Below are 25,025 nucleotides of genomic sequence, written 5' to 3'. Positions count from 1 at the left end.
TGCTTGGACTTTCCCAAGATTCCTAAATGTTTCAAGAAATTTGGAATAATTTGGGGGAAAGAGTGATAAAAGGCACAAATTAGATTAATTCTGCCCAACCTATCTACTATAAAACTTCTGAATGAGACAAGTGGTCATACTGATGTTAACCTGCATAAGAACCCCATAATTTTCATATGAAATTGAAAATTAAATTGAATAACAGACATACATAACATTCATGTATGTTATACATCATAACATACATGAATAATTGTTATTCATTTTAATGAATACGTATGTATTCATTAAAATGAATAACAATTACCCAGAAATAAGTCCAAAATCACTTCCTTTCAAAGAGCACAAATAAAAGTTTTGGTATTTTATATCTGTTATTACTAACTTTGTAAAGTGCTCCCATTGTTGGTTGCAATTTTTAGAATCTGAAGCTTCAGGTTTTGCAAAAAAATTTCCCAACAAAGTAGTGTCTGCAAGTGTACATGACAATTTTTTTTGTTGAACAAATATAAATTGATCTTATAGATCAATGGTGAGGAAAATTGGGCATTAAATTCATCTGATGTAACATGCCATGAACTTGCTTTCTATAACTGACATACTTGCTTCTGAGTAAGGATACCATCTGATAGAAAGATTTCCAAAAGCTTTGTGTGTGTCAAATCCTTAAATCAGGTCTGAGGTGTTCACAAGTTTCTTGACTTTGGAAACAATCTAAGTGTTACTCTATAAAAACTGCATCCTATACTTTACTATCTAATGTGTGAAAGTGTTGCTCAGTCTGATCAACTGATACTTTATTTCCCCCCTCCCTCTCTTAACATAATTGAGACTGATTAAGTTGTCCTTGAGTCCCACCTTGATATATCGGCTTACTTTTAATGCTGAAGTTACTGCCTATAAACTGCCTGTGGAAATACTTCGACCCTTTCATTGAGTCCTCCTGTATCATTGTTTCAAAGGTTATCTAACACTGTTTTTTTTCTAATTGCATTTCTAATCAATGCAATCTATACCCTTCATTTTTTATTATTAACTTATCTTTCCCTTTGAGCTCTTGGATGAAATCTTAGGGGTTTTGCCTAGTTTTTTTCCATTTGCCAGGAATTTAGCACTGTAAAGCAATGCACTCAGTAAGTGAAGTATGTGACACCACCTCTAGATATCTCATTTTTTAATAGGTAAAATTAATTGAAGGACTTCTTTTTTGTAGGAAATGCCCACTGTAACAGAAAAAAACAGACTTTGTGCTAATGTACATCATTTGCATCCTGCTTAGGATGTATTCTATACATAGAATACCAGAATATCTCAGGTTAAAAGGACACATAATGTGAATGACTGAGGCACAGACTCAGACCAGCAGGGAATCTGAATAATTTGTTCAAAGAGTCGAGGTGGTTTTATACACTTTTCAGGGCACAGTATTTCCTTATATGGTAATTCTCACTACATGACCTATCCCAAGTTGCCACATCAGCAACACACTTTCTGAATGTCCTTTAATGGGGCGATCACGCGCTGTTCACTCCTCTGGCAGCTGCTGGCAGGCTCCTCTCCCTCAGGCTCTGTGCGTGACACCTCCTGCCAAGGTCAGGTCAGCTCTGGGTGACACCTCCTGCCAAGGTCAGGTCAGCCCCGTGCTGCCATGTGCTCCTTTGGGCCACCATGTGCATCTGCAGGCATGTGCTGCAGCCCACAGCCCAACTCCATCCCATCTCTTCCCAAATCACAAGGATCATTGAGTCCAGCTCCTTGCAGGGCTTCTGAAAACTAAAGCAGAGTACTAAGAACCTTGTTCAAATGCTCCTTGAACTCTGACAGCCTTGGTGCCATGATGGTTGCTTGGGGGACCCTGTTCCAGTGACTGTTCATCCTTTCATGCAGCTTTGTTAATTAGCATAGTTGATTAGTTGTGAAAAACAAGTTCTACTCTCTTTTAGAATTTTATAAATTTAATATAAATAAAAAATAGACAAAATAGGAGACAGAATAAACTAAGCTTCTTGACCGAGGGGGGACTTGGCACCAGGTCTGCCTGTCGCCCCCCTCACCCTTTAGGACTTCTATCTTTAAGGAGCACCGTATTGAATATTCAATAGATGGTAATAAAACATTCCTTTTTGATCTGTTTTAAGTATCTCTGATAATCTTATCTAGTAGATTTATTTTGTGGGTGTCTTTACATAGTCTGGTAACATGAATATAAATCTTCTTTTGAGGTTTTCTGGTTCTTTTCAGTTGGATAAGAAAACAGAAAGTTAACAGTTTTTTTCTTAAAAAGGTCACAAGGTGACCCCCTTCCCATAGCTTCAGGCTTGGTGGCTTAAGCGTTACAAAAAAAATCTTACCCCTCTGGTATAATCAAAAATACACATTCATTACTCTTCTAAATTCTTATTAATAAAAACATAATACAGTACAATTATAATAGTTATGCGAAAAGCCAGCTACATAATATACACTTATAACATTAGTGGTGCACTGTGTAGTAGAAACCAGAGGAAAAGGAATAACTGCATCTTATTATTTGTTATACTTGCTGTACTTTCTCAAAAAAACCCTCAAACAACAACAAAAAAATGCAACAAAACCCCTCAGCAATTCAATTAAAGCCTTACATTTCTTAAGCTAAATTTCTACTTGATTCTCTACAACAGGTAATAACATTAAATTCTCAGAATAGTAGATTGTTTTTTCTTTAAATGTGGTAGTCTGTTCTTGCAGACGAGTACTGTTCTAACAGCTAGTATGTGGTATAGTTAAAATTATTAAACCTACTTATGTGTGCACTTATCCAACACATAGTACAGGGTTAGCAGATAATAATAACAATAATAATAATACCAACAACAACCTAAACTAGAGGCATTTGATACCTAAATAAGTCCTGTTGTTTTAGTTGTACAGTTTGGATCCTGGCATTTTAGCATATTGTAAAAACATACAAAATCAAGGCTAAATATAGAGAAGGAAAAATCTATTTAACTTGTACAAAATATACAACTAAAGTAATGCCCCCCAGGATCTATCTTATAAACCTAGTGCATAGGTTTCTTTTTAAGCTATGGCAAATGTTTTTGTTATATAATTGTGGCCAATAGTGACCCTACTACCAAAACACAAATAGGATTGGATTGAATGTTGCCTTTGTTGATCTTTGCTTAAACTTATAGGGGACTGAAAACATTTAAAATTCTCTACAAGCTGCATGTATAATATTAACCTTTCCCAACTGACAAATGAACTTAGGAAAATGGCTACAAAGATAAGATGTTTCTTAGCAGTGCGCCTAAAGCTGATATAGAGCCACATTAACATGCAAAGAACATGACGCTTTAGTATAGGAAGTTTAGTTATGTATTTATTTTTGTTTAAATTTCTGCTAGGAGTAGGGATTGTTTTACGTTAATTTTTATCCTTGCCAGTGCCCCTTAGTGTTGGAAAACAGTATCTTTACATGAGATAAGTCAGTGTGTTCAAGTATGGGAGATGGTTCCTAAAGCAGCTTAGTTTTGCAAGATACCTTCACCATAACTCAAAGTCATGTTGGGATGTACAGGCACAGATATGCCAGCTTGTGACCTTTCCTAGAGGGATGAAAAGTAGTTAAGGCAACTGGGATCAGAAGTTGCTGCTTTTGTAGCTGTGGTCTCCTTTGTGTGTAGACCACTGTGTTTTGTTCCACTTCTAGGACACTCCTGCATGGCTGGCATGACAGGTCATCTCTGGTCTATAATATAGAAGAAATTAGCTTGCAGTTAAATTAGCTGTGGTGTTGTGAGATTCACAAGAATTTCAGCATGTTTTCTTTCTCCCCAGTGTTACCTACTCATTGTCGTGAGGTCAGAAGTCAAAAACATACTCTTACATTCATTTTATTGCACAAGTTCCCTAGAAGATGACTGTTAAAAGAGAACTGATGAGAGTTCCACACTGGAGGTGGCTTATGTGCATGCTTTTATTTAAAACAGCTTCCTATTTCTTCTGCATCCAAGCAAATAACACCAATTCAATTAAACATCAGCCCTCTCTAGATTGGTCCATGTTATGCCTTAAGTGCAGGAATTAATCTTCTTAGGCTATAACCTGGCAATCTTTGTAAGCCTATTTTCTGCTTTTTCATAGTGGAAACTTAATTCCTTGTCATTCTCACTTTCCATCTGATTTTAGGAACAAAGAGGGAAGGGAAACTAGTCTCTTGCCCCTGTGTTTAGTATTTCTAATTCGTTGCAAAACGAATTTGTTGCAAGAGATTAAGAGTATTAGATTAAAATACCCTATAGATGCTTCATGAGCAAATCTTGGACCTAAGTAAAACAGCTCCTCATTGAGAATTAACTAACCATAAATACAGTAAATAAGATTTGTCATATGCTTGAAAGCTAACATTTTAATTTAACAGCAAGAAAAAAATTGGCAAGAACATAACAAACATACTAACCCCAAGTCTGACTTCTGTTATTCCCTTGACTGATTTGCAAATTGCCCATCCACATGGTTGCTTGTTGTTTGTTGTTAGAATAATCCAGAATCAGAACTAAGTTCAGCATTAAACTGGGTGGGGGGTTTTGTGGGGTTTTTGATATCTGTAGTGGCTACCACATTTCAAAATGCCATGGGCAGCATTAAGAATGATAATTTTTTCTTCTTGAGTAATTAACCAAGGCATGCTCCCAAGATGAAAGATCCATGATTTGATTTTAATACTGCACAGAAATTACACACAAATGCAATGTGTTTCTGGTGCTTATTTATTAGTTACCCCAGACCCAAAGCATTTGGTTATAAAGTAAAAAAAAAAAAAGAAAAGAAAAAGAGAGAAACTGCATGCCAAACAAGTTAATCTCAAGAGTTTTCCTATTTCCCTTTTAATAATGTGACTTTTGTTTTCTGACTGCTACACACTTGCAATTGTATCGAGAGCTTGTAGTAAGTGGAGAGGTGTGTTTTGAAAATGCTGAGTGTAAAGGTTCTGTTTAGTGATTTTAGAGATGCATACAGCAGTTTGACCATTTATAAAAATTAGTCCCTTCTTATGCCTAAAAGCAGACTTTCAAATCTGTTTGTAGATGATAAGGATTTGTTGCATATGTAAACTGTTTTGTATATAAAGTTCCAATTATTTTGCTTTGAATGTAAATAATAAGGTGTCATAAATGGAACAGAATTACACACACACACACACACACACAAAAAAAAAAAGGTGCATAGAATTTTCCATTATAATAACACAATTTCTAGCTGCTGTATTCCAATTTTCTTCTTACTTAGGAAGAAAAATAGCATTAACAACCCTGGGTTTATTGTTCTACCTACTGGCAGTAGTTACACTCTGTACCACCTTGGACCCAGCTCTGCAGCTCTTAGTCTGAGTAGCTGTAATTCATTCATGTAGCTTTGTTGTGAGTTGGCTAATTGAGCTCTTGAGAGTGGAGTTTTTCAGAACATCTTAATTTGGGCAGGGCGGTTTCTGGTCTCTGAATTCTACTGTTATATTTTCTCTGAGGCACAATCCTGCTCTTGAATACTGGTATTTATTCTTCAAATGGAGGAGGAGGAAGAGGGGTGATTGTGGTTGTTACTATTTTTAACATTTTTCTTTTATATTTGCAACAGACCTTAATGGAGATGATAATTTTCACACTGTGACAATTGCTCTATTTAAGACCAGGAACTATGTTAACTAAAAATACAAAATCAATTAAGCCAAATATCTTCTTTCAACTTTATTGCATTCATTATGGACATCTCTGGCATGAAGTAGGTACTGCTAGTGTTTGTTGCTGCTCCTATTACGTGTTTATATACATCTTTGGATTGATACTAATTTCTTTCACAAGACTAAAGAGAATTATATAACCAAGATAATTTTTGTGGCTTACAGTGGTTCTCTCAGAGGCTTCTGACCTTGACTTATCCCTTTCCACCCCCCTTTGATAATACGAAAATTGTTGTTCTGATGTAAGGTTTGTTGAGGTAGTGTTAACCTTCATCAAGATTTTTTTTGGTCCGTAGCAGAAAACCATCCTGTATTTATTTTTTAATCTCTGCTTTTGCTTCTTTTGCTTCAATAACTGGTAAAGAATGTATCTTTTGTGTCTCTCTTTTTTTGATGGCTCAAAACTTTTTTCAACTTTTCTTTTTTTGGAATATTTTGTTTCTTGAAGGATTGCATACCTGTTGACAGTATCAATTGTTGCTGTCTTTGTGTATGTTTTCTGTTCTTGTGCAGCTTTTAGTAATTTTTTTTTTTATTCCTCTTACAATGAACACCATATTCAGTAGTAGATTGGCAGTATATCTGATGCTGCATTTTGGAAAAACTTTTGTCTAAGTGTACATTGCTCAAATACTTTTCCAGGATATTGTTATATATAATAGCTGGTTTCTTCTTAAAATGTATTATTTTTCTTCCTCCTTCTCTTTAGAGATATATGACATATTTTTTGTCAAAGTCATCAAATAAGTACTAATAGACTGTGTCTCATGAAACAGGTTTACTTCTATTTCACGAATGATTTCCTTTGGGCACTGTAGTAAGAGATAGGATATAACTGAATTACAGAATGTGGCACACACCTGCAGAAGCACATGGTGGCACAGAGAGCCTTGTCTCCACCTGACCTTGGGCGGAGGAGGTACCACACACAGAGCCCGAGGGAGAGGAGCCTGCCAGAGGCTGATAGACGAGTGAACAGCGCGTGATCGCCCCACGGAAGGACATTCAGAAAGTGTCTTGCTGATATGGCAACATGGGATGGGTCACATAGTGAGAATTACCATGTAAGGAAATACTGCGCCTTGAAAAAGTGTATAAAACTTTTCTCTCCTTCTTTGTTATAAAACAAAGAAAGCTCATTTCTTTGAATAAATAATTCAGATTCCCTGCCAGTCTGAGTCTGTGCTTCAGTTGTTATAGAGCACCACTTATGGGTTAGCACTCCAAACATTTCTTTTGTCTCTGCTGTTTGTTTTTGAATTGCCTTTGCCTGTGTGTGGCTTTTAGATAAGTTTCACATGCAGTTTGTCTCAGGGTAATGTGAGGCATTTGAGAGGAAAGCCCACTTTATTATTTGTCAGCCCAGTCTTTCTGTCTAACATCTATGTGAATTCACTGATGACCTTTGTAATGATATAATATCGGCAGTGTTACAGTGTCTCGTTCTTGCAGCTCATTAATGGGTGCTCGCTGCCCTGCTGTAATAGGCCCGTGTCACCTTTGCTCTCCAGAGGATGGGCTCGTGCTAGGCCTGTATAGCTCCCTGTGCTTGCCCGTGCTGCACTCGTGCACGCTGGGTCTGCTGCCAAGCCGCTCAGCCCTGGGCATGGATTGTCTGCTGTGCGTTAATATGAGTTTACTCAGGTTCTCTTTCACACTGTCATCATTAACAGAAAATAGCTTGTTTATGTCAGGACATCTTTTGCAACACTGTGTCTTCAAAATTATGTTCTGCTTTAATTGCCCCACTTGTGTGCAGTGTAAACTGACACAGAGTACATATTCAAACTAATAGAATATACCTTTGTTTGATTACTGACCAGTAATAAGTGGATTATATTTTTGGGTGGGGATCTTTTATGAGTTTGACACTGCTACTGGTCATTTGAGAACATGTCTAAGCTAGAGGAAAAAAAATTACTAGAAGAATGAAGTGAAAGATAATGTGCGTTTAATGAAAAAAATTAGGATTAGTGTAACAGAAGGTTTGAAGTATGAGAAATTAATGGTTTAAGGTAGACCATAAGTATACTGAGGCATTTGAATATTTTTTTCTATGGTAAAGATATTTTTCTTTATTTTGAAATTTATGTACAGAAACCTCCTTTGACCTGTCTCTCCAGGGCAAAAGAGTATGCTCATGCATGCCTGTGAAGTGACATAACCTTGGATAAAGTCAGCATTCTGCTACAAGATCATTATTACAAAAAATTACACTGTGTGAAATGGTGGATCTTTTTGTGCTAAGACTGAGTCTTCTCTATAGCATTATATTATTACTGGACTAACAAAATGTTCTTTGCTTTATGGCTCAAGGGAGATGAAGCCATAAAGAACTTATCACCATGTAATAAATTTCTAGTCTTTAAAAATTAAAAACTGCGTTTCACGGGGAACATGTCTCAGGAAAATGAAAGTATTTGGGCCACTAAGGTATTGTAGTATATCTAATTGCTATTCTGCTGCCTAATAACTTGCACTGTTATTATTGTTGTAGATCATATTTTTATTATATTTATCCTTCTACTATTTCTAATTTGAACGTTTTCATTTTTCATGAATGAAGGCATCTAGGAGTAAAGAGCAGGAAGTAGTGTTGCTGTTCTGGTTTTGTGTGTTGTAAAATGTCAATTTTTTAATGTGTCAGTTGATTTTGCATGGTTTGCTGTTTATCATGGCTTTGCCTTTTTCAAAAATGAAATTAACTATTCCCCTTCATTCTTTTGCAACTTGTTATAGAGAGCAGGTAATTAGTATGTGGATTTAACAGTAGTAACAAGATAAAATTCTAGGTTCTTAGGCTAAAAAAAACTAGTTTTGCATCTTTATACCTCTTTTCATAAAGTGCCAGCTGTAGTGTTTTTTTAATAATTAAAAAATAAGAGTTCTATTTTAGGGATTAAAAAAAAGTTTCAGTTTTACTTGCTAATTGTATTCAAAGTTTTAAAGAACTTTTAAATGTATGATTTAGCTGCCTATTACATTATTCTTCATACCTTCAGAAACATCTGTATATTTCAATAACCTCACATTCTGTACCACTGCAGAATTTCTGGGTAGCTGTGAGCTGTCACACACAGCCTCCCCTGCCCAGGCTGGACCCTGAGCTGCAATCAAAGAAGAACTTTCTGCAGTCTGCTGTGGCACCACTGCTGCTCTCCAGACCATTCCTCTACTAGGGAAAGCAGGATGGTGGAGAAGGGTGACAACATATGACACCTATGACATATATGACATACATATATATGACATAGGTCCTAGGGTGCACAAATAGCCTGTGATTTCCAAAACCTACACATTGGACCCCAAGGAGTAACTACACTTATTAATGGCAGCATTTACAGTGTCTAAGAGTTTATACTTACTAGTGTATGCAAATGCACTTTATACAACAGTTTTCATGTGGCGTCTTGGCCTCCCAGGGAATGTCTTAGATTTGCTTGCTTCTTGGGAGCATTAGAATTTTTTTTTTTTTAATTTTATTAGAATTATTTTTTTATTTTATATTTATTGTTTATTTTTTTCTAAGATTGCTCTGTCATACCTTGGATATGTTGTTAGTGTTGCTTATGAATAGTGTATCTATGAAATACTTTCCATAAATAGAAGGTCTTTGAAATTATAGTGAATTATATATTCATTATAGTGTTAGACTTTCTGTATTGTTAATTCATTTTTTGTTCTAGGTGTCTGTTTCTTTTACATACTCTAGAACTTTTTAAATAATACTCCCTATGCTTGGAAATTTTCCAGTGCACTACAAAACTCTACAATTCCTGTATAAAGCTATAGAGTTACACAGTTTTCATGTGTGTGCGTATCTACAGAGGAGAGGATTCTTTCAATTTATATATATATAAATTGAAAGGAGAGGATTCTTTCATTAATATAATGAACAGCTCTTCAGTAACTCTGAAGTTGTCAAAGAAAAATGCCTTAAAGATATGTCAAAGATTTCTTGATGAAGTCTCCTAACATAGTGGAGAGCTAACAGTAAAACTGGATTATAGGGCTTCTGTTCATTAAACTGGGTCTTGTTTTTCCCTAATCAAAACTCCTGTCTTTAGGAGTTGGCATTTCAGGATCCATAGCTGGTACCTGTCTGCATTATACTGGTTAAAGTGCTCTTGGCATAAATCCTTTTATTTCCCCTGCCTCTCCCATAGGCAATAATACAAGTTGTTAAATTGTGTGTTAGCATGGTTTTTCCTCCCCTCATTCCCCTGGTTAATTGAGAAGTGGCTCTATGTTCTAACTTAGAAGTTTCTATTAAGAGGAGAAAAACAATATTCTTAAATTTATCACAAAACTGTGGAAGTTATTCCTGTCTTAACCCATTCCCTTTTCCAATTCTGTAGATCAACATGGAATAGATTAATGTGGGGTTTTTTCTTGCTTCTGTTATAATTGTAGCTTTCAGGGACTAATGTAAGTATTCCTGTTTGACCCAGATATTTCTGTATTTGTATGTAACAAAAAAGAAGGCATAGTACTTATTTTCCTTTGGGTACTTTTCAGAAGTTATTTAGTTTATGTTTCTCTTCATACTATCTTACGTACTGAAACTGTGGGCTTCAGCTCTCTGCTTTACATTCTAATTCTGTGTATGAGAAACTACATTGATAGTCTAACATTCCTAAGTATAGCTCAGGAGATTTAAAATGTGAAAAATACTTTCAGTACCCATTCATTCTTTCAGGGTTGGATCCTATGTGTGCCTTTCTTCTTTCATCCTGTTCCTTTAAAGTGTTCTTGTGTTGTGAATTAAAAACAGGCTTGCTTTAGAAAAACAAAAAACCCCAAACCTCTGTAAATTTAAGTTCAGCTGTGATTTGATCTGATTTTCCTAGAAATTATTCTCACTACCGTCTTGAAATTCTCATTTTATCTGAGTTGTCTTGACTTGGCAGCAGATTTGATAGGGCATATCAATAACATTTCCCAAACTCCTTGTTCTTTATGCCATTCTTTCTCTTAGAGGCGAGCGTCATATAAATATATAATTCAGAAAGATTGTATTTATGACTGGTTACAAGGTGCCCAATACCTAGGAGGTGTAGGATCAAAGGTGCAGTATGGAGTACCTTACAGATACTGCACTTTCCATGGGTAGAAGTAAAGGAATTGGTTTCAATGTCCTATAGTTCTGTTTAAATAACAGTAGCTACTCCCTTCCTTTAAGCTATAAAAAAGTCATATTGGTAATGTAGGCCCAGAAGCCTAAATCATATATTCAACAAAATTGTTTACAATTATTTATGATTACAGCTACTCTATAACTGTACTTAATGGCAGTCTAATTTTGGAAAATATATTACCCATTTTAATAGTCTATAGTGGAGCCTTGGAAACAATTGCCGACTACCAAGGAAATTCTTTTTTCACAGAATAATGATGATGATGCAATTTAATGGTTTTAGTACTGGCAGTGTAGATGCTTCCTTTCCAGTTCAAGAGCTACTTAAACTCCTCTGTGAGTCCAGTGTAGGGAGTTAAATTCTCGAGAGACATGCTAGATTTTCTATAATTAATAATTAGGTTAGAGAATACTGTCAAGAAGAAATCCCTCTCCTGAAGAAAATAGCTTTAATTTTTTTTTTTTTTTAATTTCAATCTTTTTTATTAGTGGCAAAATTTTAAAGTTGTATAGAATACGGAAATTATGAGAGGCTGACAGCCCTGTAGCAATACCACCGTTATCTGTGTCAACCTAACACAAGGAGAAAATCTCCAGTCTCTTTGCTTGTGACAAGGTCAATGACTAAAGCAACCCTTTGTATTAGAGAGTGTAGACAGGAGCCTTAGTCAGTAGGGTGTAGTTCTCTTTTCTCTGATTGCAATGTTCTCTACAGCTGGATTCTTTTATTAATAGTTAGATTTGATCTTCAGAAAAAAAAAAAAAAAAGAAGAAAAAAAGGTATTTCTAAAAGGATTAACAGGTTTGTATTTTTGTGCAAAGTTTTTATTCTCTTTGAAAAAGTACCTTCCAGATGTTGTTAAAAAGATGTGGCCTAGAGTGTGTTTACATCTTGCAGAAAAGAAATGTGTTTGGTTGACCAGCTGTTTTATTATTATTGAACTTGTACACCTCATAGTTATTTTTTCCTTACATTTAGGAAACATGTAAGCTACCCTGTTTAGCTGATTATGCAGCTCTAACAATATGCTTAAGATATGTTCTATCAGTTTTAAAACCTAATACATCAAAAAGCATAGGTCTTTTTATCTAAAAATCATTAAATTTAGTGGCTCAGTTGAATGTATTCAGCAAATAAATCAGCCACTTTTCCTTTTGCTGATTGTGGGAGAAAGGCTACTGGATTTTTTTCTCTCTTTAGTGTTTAGATAGAGTGAAGGAAGTTTAGGCTATTTCTGTAAATAAAGTTTAAAAATCTCTTCTATCTGCTTATTGAGCATATAATTTCCCAGCCTGTCTTTTGCAAGCACTGTTACAGTAAAACTAAGCACACCCCAGCGTAGTAACTCCTGTGTCAGGCTTACTAAATTTCAGCCACCGGAGATTGAAACTGTTTGTGTCTCAAGATGTAAACTTTGACCTCAGCTTGCAGAACAGAGGAAGAAGAGTAGAAAGATTGAGGGAAAGCGGAATGACTTCTAGTTCAGTACTCAGTATCTCTTTTTATTTTAATCACATTACTCATATGGAAGAATGAAATGATAGACTGAAATTTCTTGTGCTCTTTGAGTCTCTGAACACATATTTTTTAGTAGGATACACAGCAGTGTTTCTTGTAACTCTAAGCTGTCACACTCAAAACAGTCATAACATAATATTTCCATTATGCTCTTAACCATTCTCTAGCAAAAGAAGATTCAGCCTCTCCCCTCTGAGATAGCTAAAAATATAACCCTAATAGCTACTGTCAGAGAGTCTCGTTCCAACTTTCTATTTTTCCTGTAGTCCTCATGTGAATTGGGTTCACTGACATGTTAGTGATATTCTCTCTGAACCTTTTTGTAATTACAGTATTATTTCAGGAATGTAGTGTGAATAAGTTTTATGTCTTATAAAACATCTCTCATGCTGTTTTATTATTTTTCCCTTTTTAAACAAGAGACAGTAGTATTTAGGTTAAATGGATTTCGATGTTTGAAGACCTTATGCTACTTTAAAGTTGTCATAATGTGCTAAAATAATACAAGGTCAGTTTGACTCAAGAATGGGAGTTAAGATTTCTTGATTATCTCCTCTTTGCCAAGAAAGTGACACTTAGAAAAGCTTTAAAAGCTAAAATATTTTACTTGGAAGTGGGCACTGGATCCAGTACTTCAGCCTTTAGGTATCTGACGTGTGCCAAACGTTTAAGTTTTGTCTGTGTCACTTCTATTACAATAAAAAAATTGTGTGCAGTTGTTAAGATCTGATTATTGAGAGATGCCTCTATCTGAATTAAGGTGCAAGCAGGATCATAAGCCAAAATCAATAGAATAGATTTTATTTAACAGTTAAGTGTTAGGTAAAAAGATAAAATAGAGAGGAGAGAGAGACAGAAAGACTGACAGACAGATAGATTAAGCAGAATATAGTCACCACCCATGGATCCAGCAGCATCACATAGGTCCTTCTTCACCCTGGGCTTCTTGGCGGTGAGTGTCCCAAAGTTGTTGAAAATTTTTCACTATTTATATGTTTTAGAAAACAAAGGAATTGATGTTTGTTGGCTACATGGTTCTCTTATTCTATTGGTTCAATGATTCCCTCTCTTCTAATGCTAATTAATCCCATGCTCAGTCTTTCTGGGTTTTGAGTCAGTGGGTTCTGATCTCCCCCTGCCGGATTAAGTCTGAGCTGATTTTAGCAGTGTTGCTCAGTTGGTTTTCCTTGTCCATTGTCAGTGATACATTCTTCTCCCCCAGTTGTTTTTACCTCCCTCTAGTCTGAGATAACACCCAGACAATAGTACCACCTTTATCTTTTCTCCAGTTCCCATCAGGTGGCTTAATTTACAGTCCAAGTTCCAGGAATCAATGCAGGTATATTGGAGGAGACACCTTCGGTTGCAGATGAGTGATTGCTTCTTTACACAGTTTGCCACAATGGGCAAAGTGCTTCAGTGGTAACAGTGTTTGAGGCAGGCAACCATAATTTTTAAATCCTTACAGCAGCATAAAGGTTGATACAGTTTTTTTGCAGATGAATGTCCCTGGGGTGGTTTCTAACTGAGGTGTTTTGAAATCCTTTCACAGGTATTTTGCATCAGATGTTGAAATTTGAAGTGTTTCTTCCATGTCTTACAGGACCTGTAGTTGATGTCTTGTATTTGCTGCTGTTTTTCAGACTTTCTGATCAATTGCATCTGCCATATTAAGTAGAGATTTTATATGATGGGAGGTAGAAATTTTGAGCAATAATTTTCATGACAGAAGGCTAATTTAAAATATTCTGGTAAGATTTTTCCAGTTAATGGAAGTTAGCTCAGTCTATTTTTAGTTATATAATAACTAAACTTGTCATAGTTCTAACTAAAGAACTATAGTTAGAATTAATACTAATAACTAACTAGTATAAGTTCTGTACTAGTATTACTAGGTAGACTAAAACATGGATGCAGAGAGGCTAAAGCTTTTCAGCAAAATTTCAGATACATACTGGGTGGAAAACTATGCAGCTCTTCAGCAGCAGGACTGAGAATTAGTGTGTAAATACTCATGAAGAAAATGAATGCTGTTAAAAATCTGTTATTGTGTACTAAACTCTGTAAGTGGCAGTTTATTGGGGTATATTGTCACAAAGACCTAGTACTGATACAGTGGGACTGCACTTAAGTAGGAGAGTGGCCTAATTTCCTGTGAATAGACATTCCTTTTTTCCATATGAGGTGTTCTCAGGGCACAGCATCTGTCAGCCTGTGGTTCAGGTTCTGGAGTACAAATGGTATTTTAGCTCAGAAACACAAAAGCTCTGCGTGTTGGATGGGGCTGTGAGCAACTAATCTAGTGAAAGGCGTCCCTACCCCTTGCCAGGGGGATTGGAATAGGTTGTATTTGAAAGGTCCCTTTCAACCCAAACCATTCTATGGTTTATGTACTGTCTCTCACTGAGTTCAATGGGGCTTAGTTAAAAGTTTCTATGGCCAAGTATAAGTTTTATTTCATCCTGACAATCATAAGCAAGCTGATTATGTTCTAAAGCAAATTGCAGTCTTCCAGTATTTCAGTGCTTTTTCCCTTGGGCTAGATATTTTCTGAGCCTGAGAATTGCTGAGCTCTTCCCAAGGGAAGCTTTTCGACAGTTTTCTTTTTCCCAAAACAACCTTCTGTAAACAATATTCTTTTCCCATAACAACAGGTGCTGTTTGCTATTTCTGTTACTTAGCCAATGGGAGAGGTGTCAGCCCTATGGACCAATAATGTGCCTTTTTAGCACAGCATACTATAAAAGGGCTGAATGAATTGTAAATAAAGCCCTCTGATTTCTACTGGCTTCTGACTGGAGTCGAGCATCTTTATTTCGTGTCCTATTGCAACATTTACCAATAGTGCTGGGAAACAAAAAGACCATCATTTGTGCCAGTTCTAACTTTGGGTGATCCTTCTCTGGACTGCAGGCTGTGTTTGATCTAAGACAGTTAGGGCCTGCCTCTGGCTTACTGGTGAGTCTGGAGGCAGGAAGGACAACTCTTGCTGTCATGTGAGGCCTTTCAGTACTGTGTGAGAATAGCCCTCTCTTCTGATCCTCAGTTCCACATGGGAGGTGAGGGCTGTGGTCACGTATCTTCACAGAAGCCTCTGGCTCACCTCTGTGGAAGTCCCTTGTTACGTTGTGTTGGAAATTCCTTTTATTGGTATCTATATAATGGGTTTGATTTTTCTTCTACAGTTTTCAAATAGTCATTGCAGCTCATAAAATTTTCAGTTTGCTTTATCATACTTGCCTCATAAATCTCAAAGGTCTGATTCTTTGTTGTGTATTTTAGATTATAGTTAGTATAAGGAGTTATTGGTACACAACTATTAAAGAATTATTGTGACCAGATCTTCTGCATTATTTCTGTCACTTTGCTCTTGGATGTAGATAGTCAACCATGATAAAGTGTCCTCGCTCTTGAAAAATCAAGCAATTTGATGATGTTTGGTTTTCTGCTCATGGTGTTATCACCACAGAGAAATCACTCCATCAACAGATTTACCACAAAAATTTTAGGCACTCTTGAGTGGACAGAAGAGATTGTCTTTATTCATCTGTAGTTCTATATGCCTTCTCTGTGGTAGTATGTTTGACACGTTGCTACCATTAAATTTAGTACACAAGGCCGCAGTACAGAAGTAATTTTTTTTTTTTTTTTTCTATTGAAGTCACTCTGTCTTTTAACCTGTTTCCACTGTTGAGGAAACAGATGTTTTGACAGTATTACAGAAAGTGATTTAGAAATATGTAACACTGAAAGTCAAACATCTTGAATTTGCAGCTTGATCAAAACTTTATATACATATATATGTAAAATCTCTCTGAGAATATTTGTATATATTCTTAGAAAGATGAAAGCTTTCTGAGAATAAGGAAATTGGTATTAGGAGAGACCTGTGGTGTGCTGAAGAGAATTTTTCCTTATGGCCTCATTTTGTTGTGTTTCTTTTGAGGAAGATAATAATGTTTCCTGACTTCTTCTCCCTTTCATAACTACTTTTTTTTTTTTTTTTTCCATTGTTGCTCTTTTAGGTTGTGGGTTAAACAGAATAGCTCTGGGATATCTGTTTAAGGAAGGTTATGTTTCTTATGGATAGCTCTTCCCAGAGAAAGTATACATTTTTATTTGGCTGTTTGTGGCAAGGTTTTGGTAGCAGAGGAGTTGGGTGGAAGGGTGAGCTGCAGGGGTGACTTCTGTGAGAAGCGAGAAGCTTCCCCGATGTCCAATGGAACCAATGCCAGCCAGATCCAAGACGGACCTGCCTCTGGCCAAGGCTGAGCTCATCAGTGACAGTGGAAGCACCTCTGGGATAACAGATTTAGGAAGGTGAAGAACACCTGCTGAACAACAGCAGCCAGGATAGAGGAGCTAGAATATGTGAGAAAAAACTGCAGACATTGAGGTTGGTGACGAAGGAGGGGGAGGATGTGCCTCAGGTGCTGGAGGAGTCCTGCTCCTGCAAAGGAAGATCAGCTGAGGTGTGTGATGAGCTGACCACAACGCTTCTCTGTTTACCTGGGCTGCTGCAGGAGAGGAGGCAGAGAAGTTAGGAATTAAGCTAAGTCCAGGAAGAAGGGAGGTGTAGAGGAAGGTTTTTTTAAATTTGGTATTATTTCTTATTCTCCTACTCTAATTTCCCCAAATTGTGTCTGTTTTGCCTGTGATGGTGACTGGTGGGTGATCTCTCCCTGCCCTCATCTTGACCCATGAACCTTTTGTAATATTTTCATTCCCTTGTCCAGCTGAGGAGAATGACAGAGCCACGTGGGTCTTGGGTGAGTACCTGACCCAACCAGGCCCAACCCACCAGACTCTTAATTAAGAAGATACAATTAGCTATTCTTCTGCTGACTTTGATAACACAATGACTCTTCTGGTTTTATCTACCTTGTGTGGGAGTGGTTTTATACAAGTGCCTTGGACCATCTCATTTCAAAACAACTTTTTAAACCTTTTTTTGCATTCCTTGTGCCAGTGCTGCTCTGAGTTACCTGCAACATCTGAAGAAGAGAAGGTACACCCTTGGTAAAGTTCATCCTTGTAAATGTACTATAAGCTGATAAGGTATTCTGAGCTGGTAACTGCTTCTCTGGTTGAGAACATTCTTGTATAAATTTCCATGGTATAGTAGCTCATGACTTGAGTCTCCCCATACACTTTTAAGAAGCTGTCTCTCTGTAAACCATAGATTTCCACCCAACAAGCAGACACCATATCAATTGCTGTTTGGATAGTTCTGTCTTCAGTGGTTAAGAGCCTAAGAAGGCATATCAGGCAGTTTCTATAAATCAGTAGCTTTTTTTTTTTTAAACTGAAGAGATGCTGTCACATAGATGATTATAAGATTAATAAGTACAAGAATGTTTTGTATTGTTACGTATGTTGCTTTTGCATTTCAAAGTTTGATTCCCTCATGCTCTGGGATTGAAATACAGACTTCTCTTTACGTTTTCATGTGCTGATTTGCATTGGTGCCAGAGTATTTGTCTACAACTCCACATCGGAAGAGTTTGCATGCTTTATTCATGATCTGTTTCTTTCCCTTCACCGTGGCATTAAAATAGAAGGATAAGATGTATATATGAATACAAGATAGCATAAAGATATGTATGCTCTATTAATGTAAAATAAAAGCCTTTTGAATTTGTTCAGAAGCTTCTTCCTTCCTCCATAGAAGTACCATGTTTCTCTGCATATAAAATGAGAAATTGGCTTCCTCTGTAGCTGCCATTGAAGAATTCTCCCAGTAATATAAGCCCAGAGGGACAAATACGTAATACTCATTTGGGAACAGTTTCATGCAGCTGCTGTTGTTTGAGAATCAAATTTGCTTCCTTTTTAAACCTTTTAGCAATAACTTGAATTCATGGTAGGATCTCTCAGAGAAGAGCAAACAGACTGACAGCACTGAATTAGCCAGTAGCAGCATGTTTCTCTGGACTTAGTAAACTAATCACAATGTAACATGTTCATCTACCTTGGAGTGTACTTATATTAATATTCAAGTACAAGGGAAAATAAGAAGTAGATTTGCAAAAATTAAATTCAGAATAGAGTTATATCTGCTCCTTACTAAAATGAATAATGGATCTTTTCAGTGAGTTTTTCAAAGTGCTAATCAAAAGTGTAATGATTTACAAATCATTACTCTATTAAATTGGAAGCAGTAATTTTAATTTTCAACTATTATTATAATTTTTTTCTTTATCTTTGGAAGTTATGATTTATCAATCATGTAAAATGGTTTACCAAATAAATTGCTCTTTATAAGTAGCTTATGATTTTGAAGTAGCCATTATTTGGTGCTTGATGTTTATTTTAATAGATACTTCACCTTCCTTTAACTTCCAGGGAACAATAAGATGAATTTAAGTTGTTCTGGTTATGAGAGTAGATGAGAGGAAAGGTATAAGACATGAATATGGCAGCAGCATTTCCCTTGGTTTGGTGGTCCAGACTGCCTTTAGGTTCAGTTAGTCTGGTTGGGTACATCAGCATGACATTTAGGCATGGTTCAAATATTTCACTTGAGCATGGGTGAAACCAGTGCTTATTTTCTCCTGTGATAGTGAAGTGGGTGTGTGTAAGATGATAAATTCAGATTCCGTTTTTCTTCCTGAACAAGTTCATGGAAGGAATGGGAGAATACTACAGTAAAGAATAGAACATTCCTTTTCCTTGTGTACTTTCAGTGCTAATCGTTTTGAACCACATTCCTTTAATAATGAGTCATTAAGAAAAGAGGCTCCAGGTTGATTTGTATTCATTGGCTAGTACTCATCCTGAACTTTAGTCTTTAAGAGACACTTTTGCCTGTAAAATACAGTTCTATGCATATACCATATGTAAGTAAATATATAAAAATAAATGCCTGTATGCTTTTTTATATATCTGTACAAGCATATAAATGGTTTATCTGTATAAAAGTGTATATATGTATATAACACAATGGCATAAAAAAATGTCAGAGTATGTTAGACAAACAGCCCTAAGGCCCTTAGGATGGATTGAAAGACCGAGTTTTGTTTTCTGAGCTAGTGTTCTAACAGGTAAAAGGTAATTTCTATTGCCTGCCTTCTTCATCCCTACTTTTACTGGGCTGCTGTAAGTGATTTCAAGGTCAGCTGATAAACTGCTGGGTTTTTTTTTTCCTTTTAGCCATCATGGGTAACCACAGTCATGCATTTTTAAACTAGCTTTCATAGTAATCAAAGTGTGAATGGAAGAATGTTGAGGTGGCAGTGCAAAACTCACCTTTTGACACAAATTGCAAGATAGTTGTCTACTAAAGATTTTTTGTTAAAAACAAATCTTTTAAAAATCTGTTTGCATAGCTAACTCAGGAGGCTTCATCTCTAATTCTTAAGTGATTCTGGTGGTTTAACTTTTGCCATTTCAGACCTGTTTTGGTGCCAATTGTATACTTGCTACTGTTTTGCATAGCTCATATTGGTTTGTCTTGTTTGACTGCTGATATTGTAAGAGGAAAGTCTCAGATTCTCTCTGAAAGAAATAAGGGAGAAAAAAGAATGGGGGATAAGTTATGCACAAATGTTTATTCAGTGACATAGACTATGCTCCCTCAGCTACCATTTTTGTGGTTTTGTGTTTTGTGGGGGTTTTGGGTCTTTTTTGAGGTGGAGCTGTAATTTATAAGTTGCAGATAGTAATACCTGGACTTCTTCTTGTGTTGAGGGGATGTTCCTTGTTCCATTCTAAGTTTGCTGTTCAGAGGCTATTGATTTCACATTCTTTTCTCGTTTTCTGCTTACCAAAACCACCAGCAGAATCTTGCAAGTTTGTGGATATCTGTGTGGCTTTTATCCTGATTTAGGAAGTGGTGCTTCCTAAAATTTGTGGTAGTCCATATACCGTTTGGAAATGTGTTGAATGGCTCACTGTTTGATATTCGCATCCTCAGTTGTTGAAATCCTCATATTTCAAGACTTGGCTCATTTGTGTAACTGAATGAGCTAAGAGCAGGTCTGTGTGTGGGGAGAGAGGTTGTAGAATGGCAAGACTGATGAGGGATCTCTTTAGAGTGCAGAGACACAGCTGAAAGACATCCATTCCCTGGCTTTCATGCAGTGCTGTAGCATTTGTGTTACTCCTGAGTCTCACAGACTTGACACAACTGGTCAGTGAGCTGCTCAGCCATGTCTTTTGTGTGCTTGGAAGACGGAGAGGAGGAAGAACTCTGAGTACGTGATTTTGCTGATATTGAAATAGGTCACTATTTTGGCGTTGCTACTCCTGTGTTCAAATCCCATGTTTTATACACTATATAGTTGATACAATGGGAGAATAAACACACAAAGGCCTGTGCTGTATCTTAATCGAGAAGTGAGAGAAAATGTGAATGTCATTATTATTACTCTATATGTAGAGGAAATACCTAATCTTGATTGATCTAGTCCCAGTTGTCTGCATTTCAGCTCTTGGATAGATTTGTTTGCAAATTAACAGTTTATACTGTGCTAAATGCCACCGAATGAGTTGCAAAAAGCAAAGGAAAAAATTGCACTTCTATAATTATATACTGGTTTATAATTGTATTTGTCTTGTACCCCAGCTGAGCATTTCAGTAATTTGTATGGTTTTTTACACCGTTGCATACTCCAAAGAGATCATGTGAATAATGTTAAAGACTGGTGGGAAAGCAAAATCATAGTCACCTATGTGTTCATTCAGTGTTGCTGGTGACAAAATCTAATGAGTCTTTCTCAGTCCTGGGCCAAAATGTTGGTAAAAATGACTGACTGTGTCTAAATTTGGCTAAATTGAATACTGAAAATGATTCTCTTCTACATGTGAATAGGAATCTGCCTCACAGGTATAGACACAAGAAACTTGTTACTTAACTTAAAATTCTTCTCTTTGATATCCCTTACCAAAAAAAAAAATAAAAAATAAAAAAAAAAAAAAATAAAAAAATTTAAAAAAAAAAATTTTAAAAATCGTTCAGTTTAGTTGTCCAGGGTCTGGTTTTGAATTACTGAAATATATTGAGTGCACACAATTAAAACTCTGTTTAAGATAGTTTTGGCTACTATCATAGGTGCATTTCATCTGGGAAGCTTAATGCAAAATTGAGATGGGTTATTCAAACAAAGAACTCAAAACTACTGATTAGGGTGAGTTATGGCTAAAAGGAGGTTTCATGCCTACTAATCTCATCTCCTTGATATACTAGAGATTATTTTAGAACAACAGTAACATAATGCTCAATTAGAAGGTGTATAACCTTCTAAAAATTATGTTCTGTATTCATGAAGTCATAATTTTCTGTCCTAAACTCTCATTATGTGTAAGTGGTAAAGATGAAGCTTACATAGTTTTTTGATGTTTGCTGTACCCCCAGCCTAGGTAGATCTGCACATCTAATTGTGACTCTGCAGTGATTTGAGCAGATCATGCACTCCATTTATTTACTGTGCTGTGTTGCCAGGTGACCTGCAGGTCTTTCTGAATACGTGTCAGCATATTTTTATGCCAGATCAAAAATTGAGTATTCCAGTGCCTTTGCCATTTTGGTCACTTTATTTGTATTTATTGTGGCTGGTTTTTACACACTCTAAACAACACCAGTGGAGCTGACTGTTGTTTTATACTGAAGAAGGGTCACTACAAAAATGACTAAAAGATGATATGTGACTAGGGAATGAATATTACTCATTTCCCAGTGAAATGTAGTAAGCAGATGGACAGTATGTTGGCTTATGATGTCCATGTAAAAGATATTTCAAGAGATGAGAGCTAGAAATAAAAAGAGTATTTTGAAAACTTACACATTTACTCGAAATTGCAGGAGCTAAGAATTCTTTCTTTTCCTTCCTGTTATTAGAACAGGCCATAGCCACATATGTCCTGTTGTGTTCTCAGTTTGTATTCCTGATGGAGGCTAGCAGCTGGGGCTGGATTTACTTGCTGAAATGTGTGTGTGAATGTGACACACTTGGGATGCTGTAGGGCATCTGACTGCTCATGCCGTGAAGTGTGAGTCTTGCCCAAATTGCCTTTTTAACATTAGATGTGTGTGGATGTCTTGGACATACCAGAGTAAATACCAGTAGGTGCCTAGAATTAGGCACTTGAGTTGAACTTCTAATTCTCCTTCCTTGTTACATTCCATCAATGGATTTGTGTAGTAGATTTTGTGTAGTAGATTTATATCAGTATGAATTTATACTTCACTGATATATTTAAACTGTGGGTGGTTTCTTTCCTGTTACAATGATGAAAAAACTAGCCTTTTTTTTTTTCTTTTGAGATTGCTGCTTTCCCATAGGAATAGGAAATCTTGAAGTTGTATCATTATTTAGTATTTATTTACTGCCCTTTAATTATTAGGGGAACATAAAGATTTTCCTTTGTCTTCAACCAAAAGAAACATTTAACATCTGTTAAACCTGTGTGTAGTAAATGCAGCTTTTCAGCAGTGACCTTCTTAATTCCAGTTAGATTTTACAGTGTATGTGTGCATAATTTTTTTCCTCAGATTTCATTTATTCATGTGCTGTAGTGAAGCACATCTGTTTGAGCAAGTTAAATGTCCATATCCATGCTTTTGTCATCTACTCATGAAAATTAAAATCACGTTGATTTTCAAGCAGTATAAATATGTAGAATCTTACAAAAGGTCATGAATCTTGAAACTATGTTAATTTGCATTGCAACTGTGTTGATGTCCAGAGTCCAAATGCTGTGACTTAAGGAAGAGTGAAAAATGATCTCTTTGAAAGAACAGTTGAAGGTTTTGTAAGCCAAGTCTCTTAACTATAATTAATCAGGGGAGGAAAGAAAAGAAGGCTCTCTGGCATCCTGCTTGTTCGAGCATATACTTTGCTTTGTGGGACTTAGATATATTTAAATTCAAAGTAGGATTCAAATGTGTTGACTAATTTTTTGTTTGGTTGTGTTTTGTTTTGTTTCTCAGCACCTAGAAAGCTACATTCTAACACAGTATGAATAAATAAGCCATTACCTGTTTTACTAGGTTTGACTCAAACTTGTTCATGAGTGCTCTTCCATTGACAAACTGCAACATTGCATAAAAGACTGCTTTTAGGTCTGCAGTCTGGACATTTTTAAGGAAAATAAATAAAATTTCACTCACAAGTCAGCTATGTAATATTTAAAATGCAGGAGACTATTAAAAGTAGTATATTTAGCTATAAAGTTGAACCTTTCACTTCAAATAGATTAACATGTAATTATTGTAGATACCTATACAAAAATTTCCATGTTCTAGAATTTTTTGTTTACTTGACTTGCTTTGTTTTAATTCTGCTTAGCTTGATATGTACTATTTAATAGGATGAGGATTGATTTTCAGTTTCAAATTTAAGCTTAGGATAAGAATTTTATGTCCTTCACCTGGTGAGTCTGATATAGAAGAAAAACTAGTTTATTTAAAAAAAAAGGAAAATGAGAACCGTGAATATTAAAAATTGTATTCTTCATTTACCTTCCTAGCTTGCAGAGAGTACCAGCTGGCATTTTTAAGCAAAATGGAGGAATTTTTGTTATTGTTCTTTTTTCTTTCTCCTTTCTTGTATTAGCCAGCTGAACACTTTTCAGAGCCCATTTGCCTGTGTTTTTGTTGTGATACCTTTCCTGTGTATTTGAGGGGTCTCCGAGATCACTTGTAATTCTTTTCCTTTAAGTGTAGTTGTTTAAGGAGCATTTATAAAGAGTAGTACAGGTGGCGTGGTTTTTACCTCTGTTTTTAAGGTAAGAGGTTTTTGTGAACCCTTTGCTGCTCTGTTAAACATTTCAGACAAATATATTGGGTCTTCATCTAATCTTTTGGTCCAACATCTCCTCTCGTAACTGAAAGGAGACATGGACTAGAGCACTCTGGCAGGTGGCAGGGAATGTATTCTGCACTGCTCTATGTTCACACCATGGTGAAATGGCCCCTGTGTTTCTCCTTTGCTTTCCATCTAATCCTCTGCTGGTCTCAGGGTTACAGATTATTGTGTTGAAGTAGGGAGCATTTGTCAGACTGCAGGGAAGGTCTTGGCATGTGTTGAAGTCATGGGCTCTGCGCTTCGTTCTTCGGACTGTTTTCTTCATAGTATCTTTTTTAAAGCTTAAAGGTTAATCACTCCTGCATAATTCTTTTGTATTCAGAAAGTGACACAGTATCCACATTAATAATTTCATTATTTTAATGTGTCCATTAAAAATATTTTTGTATGTCAAAGGATGTGTTCATAAGTGAAGTCCCTAGTTTCTCTAAATAAATCTCATAAGAACATCTTATTTCTTTCCTTGCTTTTGCCTTCCATTTCTAACATGATGATAAAAAACCCGTATCTTTAGAACTACAGAAGGCACAGACATGCATGAGAAGGAAATTATGCATGGTTAACAGTAGTAGCTGACTTTTCAGAGAAGACTACTTTTTGAGATAAACAGACTGGTAGAAAAGCCAATGTTTGAGATCTTTGCTGAAATGAAGACAAGAGCTGGAAGGACACTTTGTCTCCAAATAAGTGTTAAATGTTAATGACCCTCTTTTTCAAAAATTTGCAGGGGGAGCAGTAGAGGAAAGGATGAATTGCTTGTTTGTATTACAAAAAAAAAAAAAAAAAGCTTTAAATGTAAAACCACCTTTGACATATTAGCTGATAGTATCATTGCCAAAG

The 25,025-nt window shown here is 36.1% G+C and overlaps 1 protein-coding gene across 1 annotated transcript in view; it reads left to right on the top strand.

Annotated features, from left to right (window-relative positions):
- The window catches only part of PUDP (pseudouridine 5'-phosphatase), a 65,983-nt gene that overhangs the window by 1,234 nt on the left and 39,724 nt on the right, over window positions 1-25,025 (top strand). The gene's annotated exons all lie outside the window — the stretch shown is intronic.

This window comes from Chamaea fasciata, unplaced genomic scaffold (assembly GCF_029207755.1).
Source record: "Chamaea fasciata isolate MVZ Bird 193981 ecotype frontalis unplaced genomic scaffold, bChaFas1.0.hap1 SCAF_2, whole genome shotgun sequence".
NCBI classification, from domain to species: Eukaryota; Metazoa; Chordata; class Aves; order Passeriformes; family Sylviidae; genus Chamaea; species Chamaea fasciata.
Note: the sequence above shows the minus strand (reverse complement) of the source record. Positions and strands in the feature narration are given on the sequence as shown.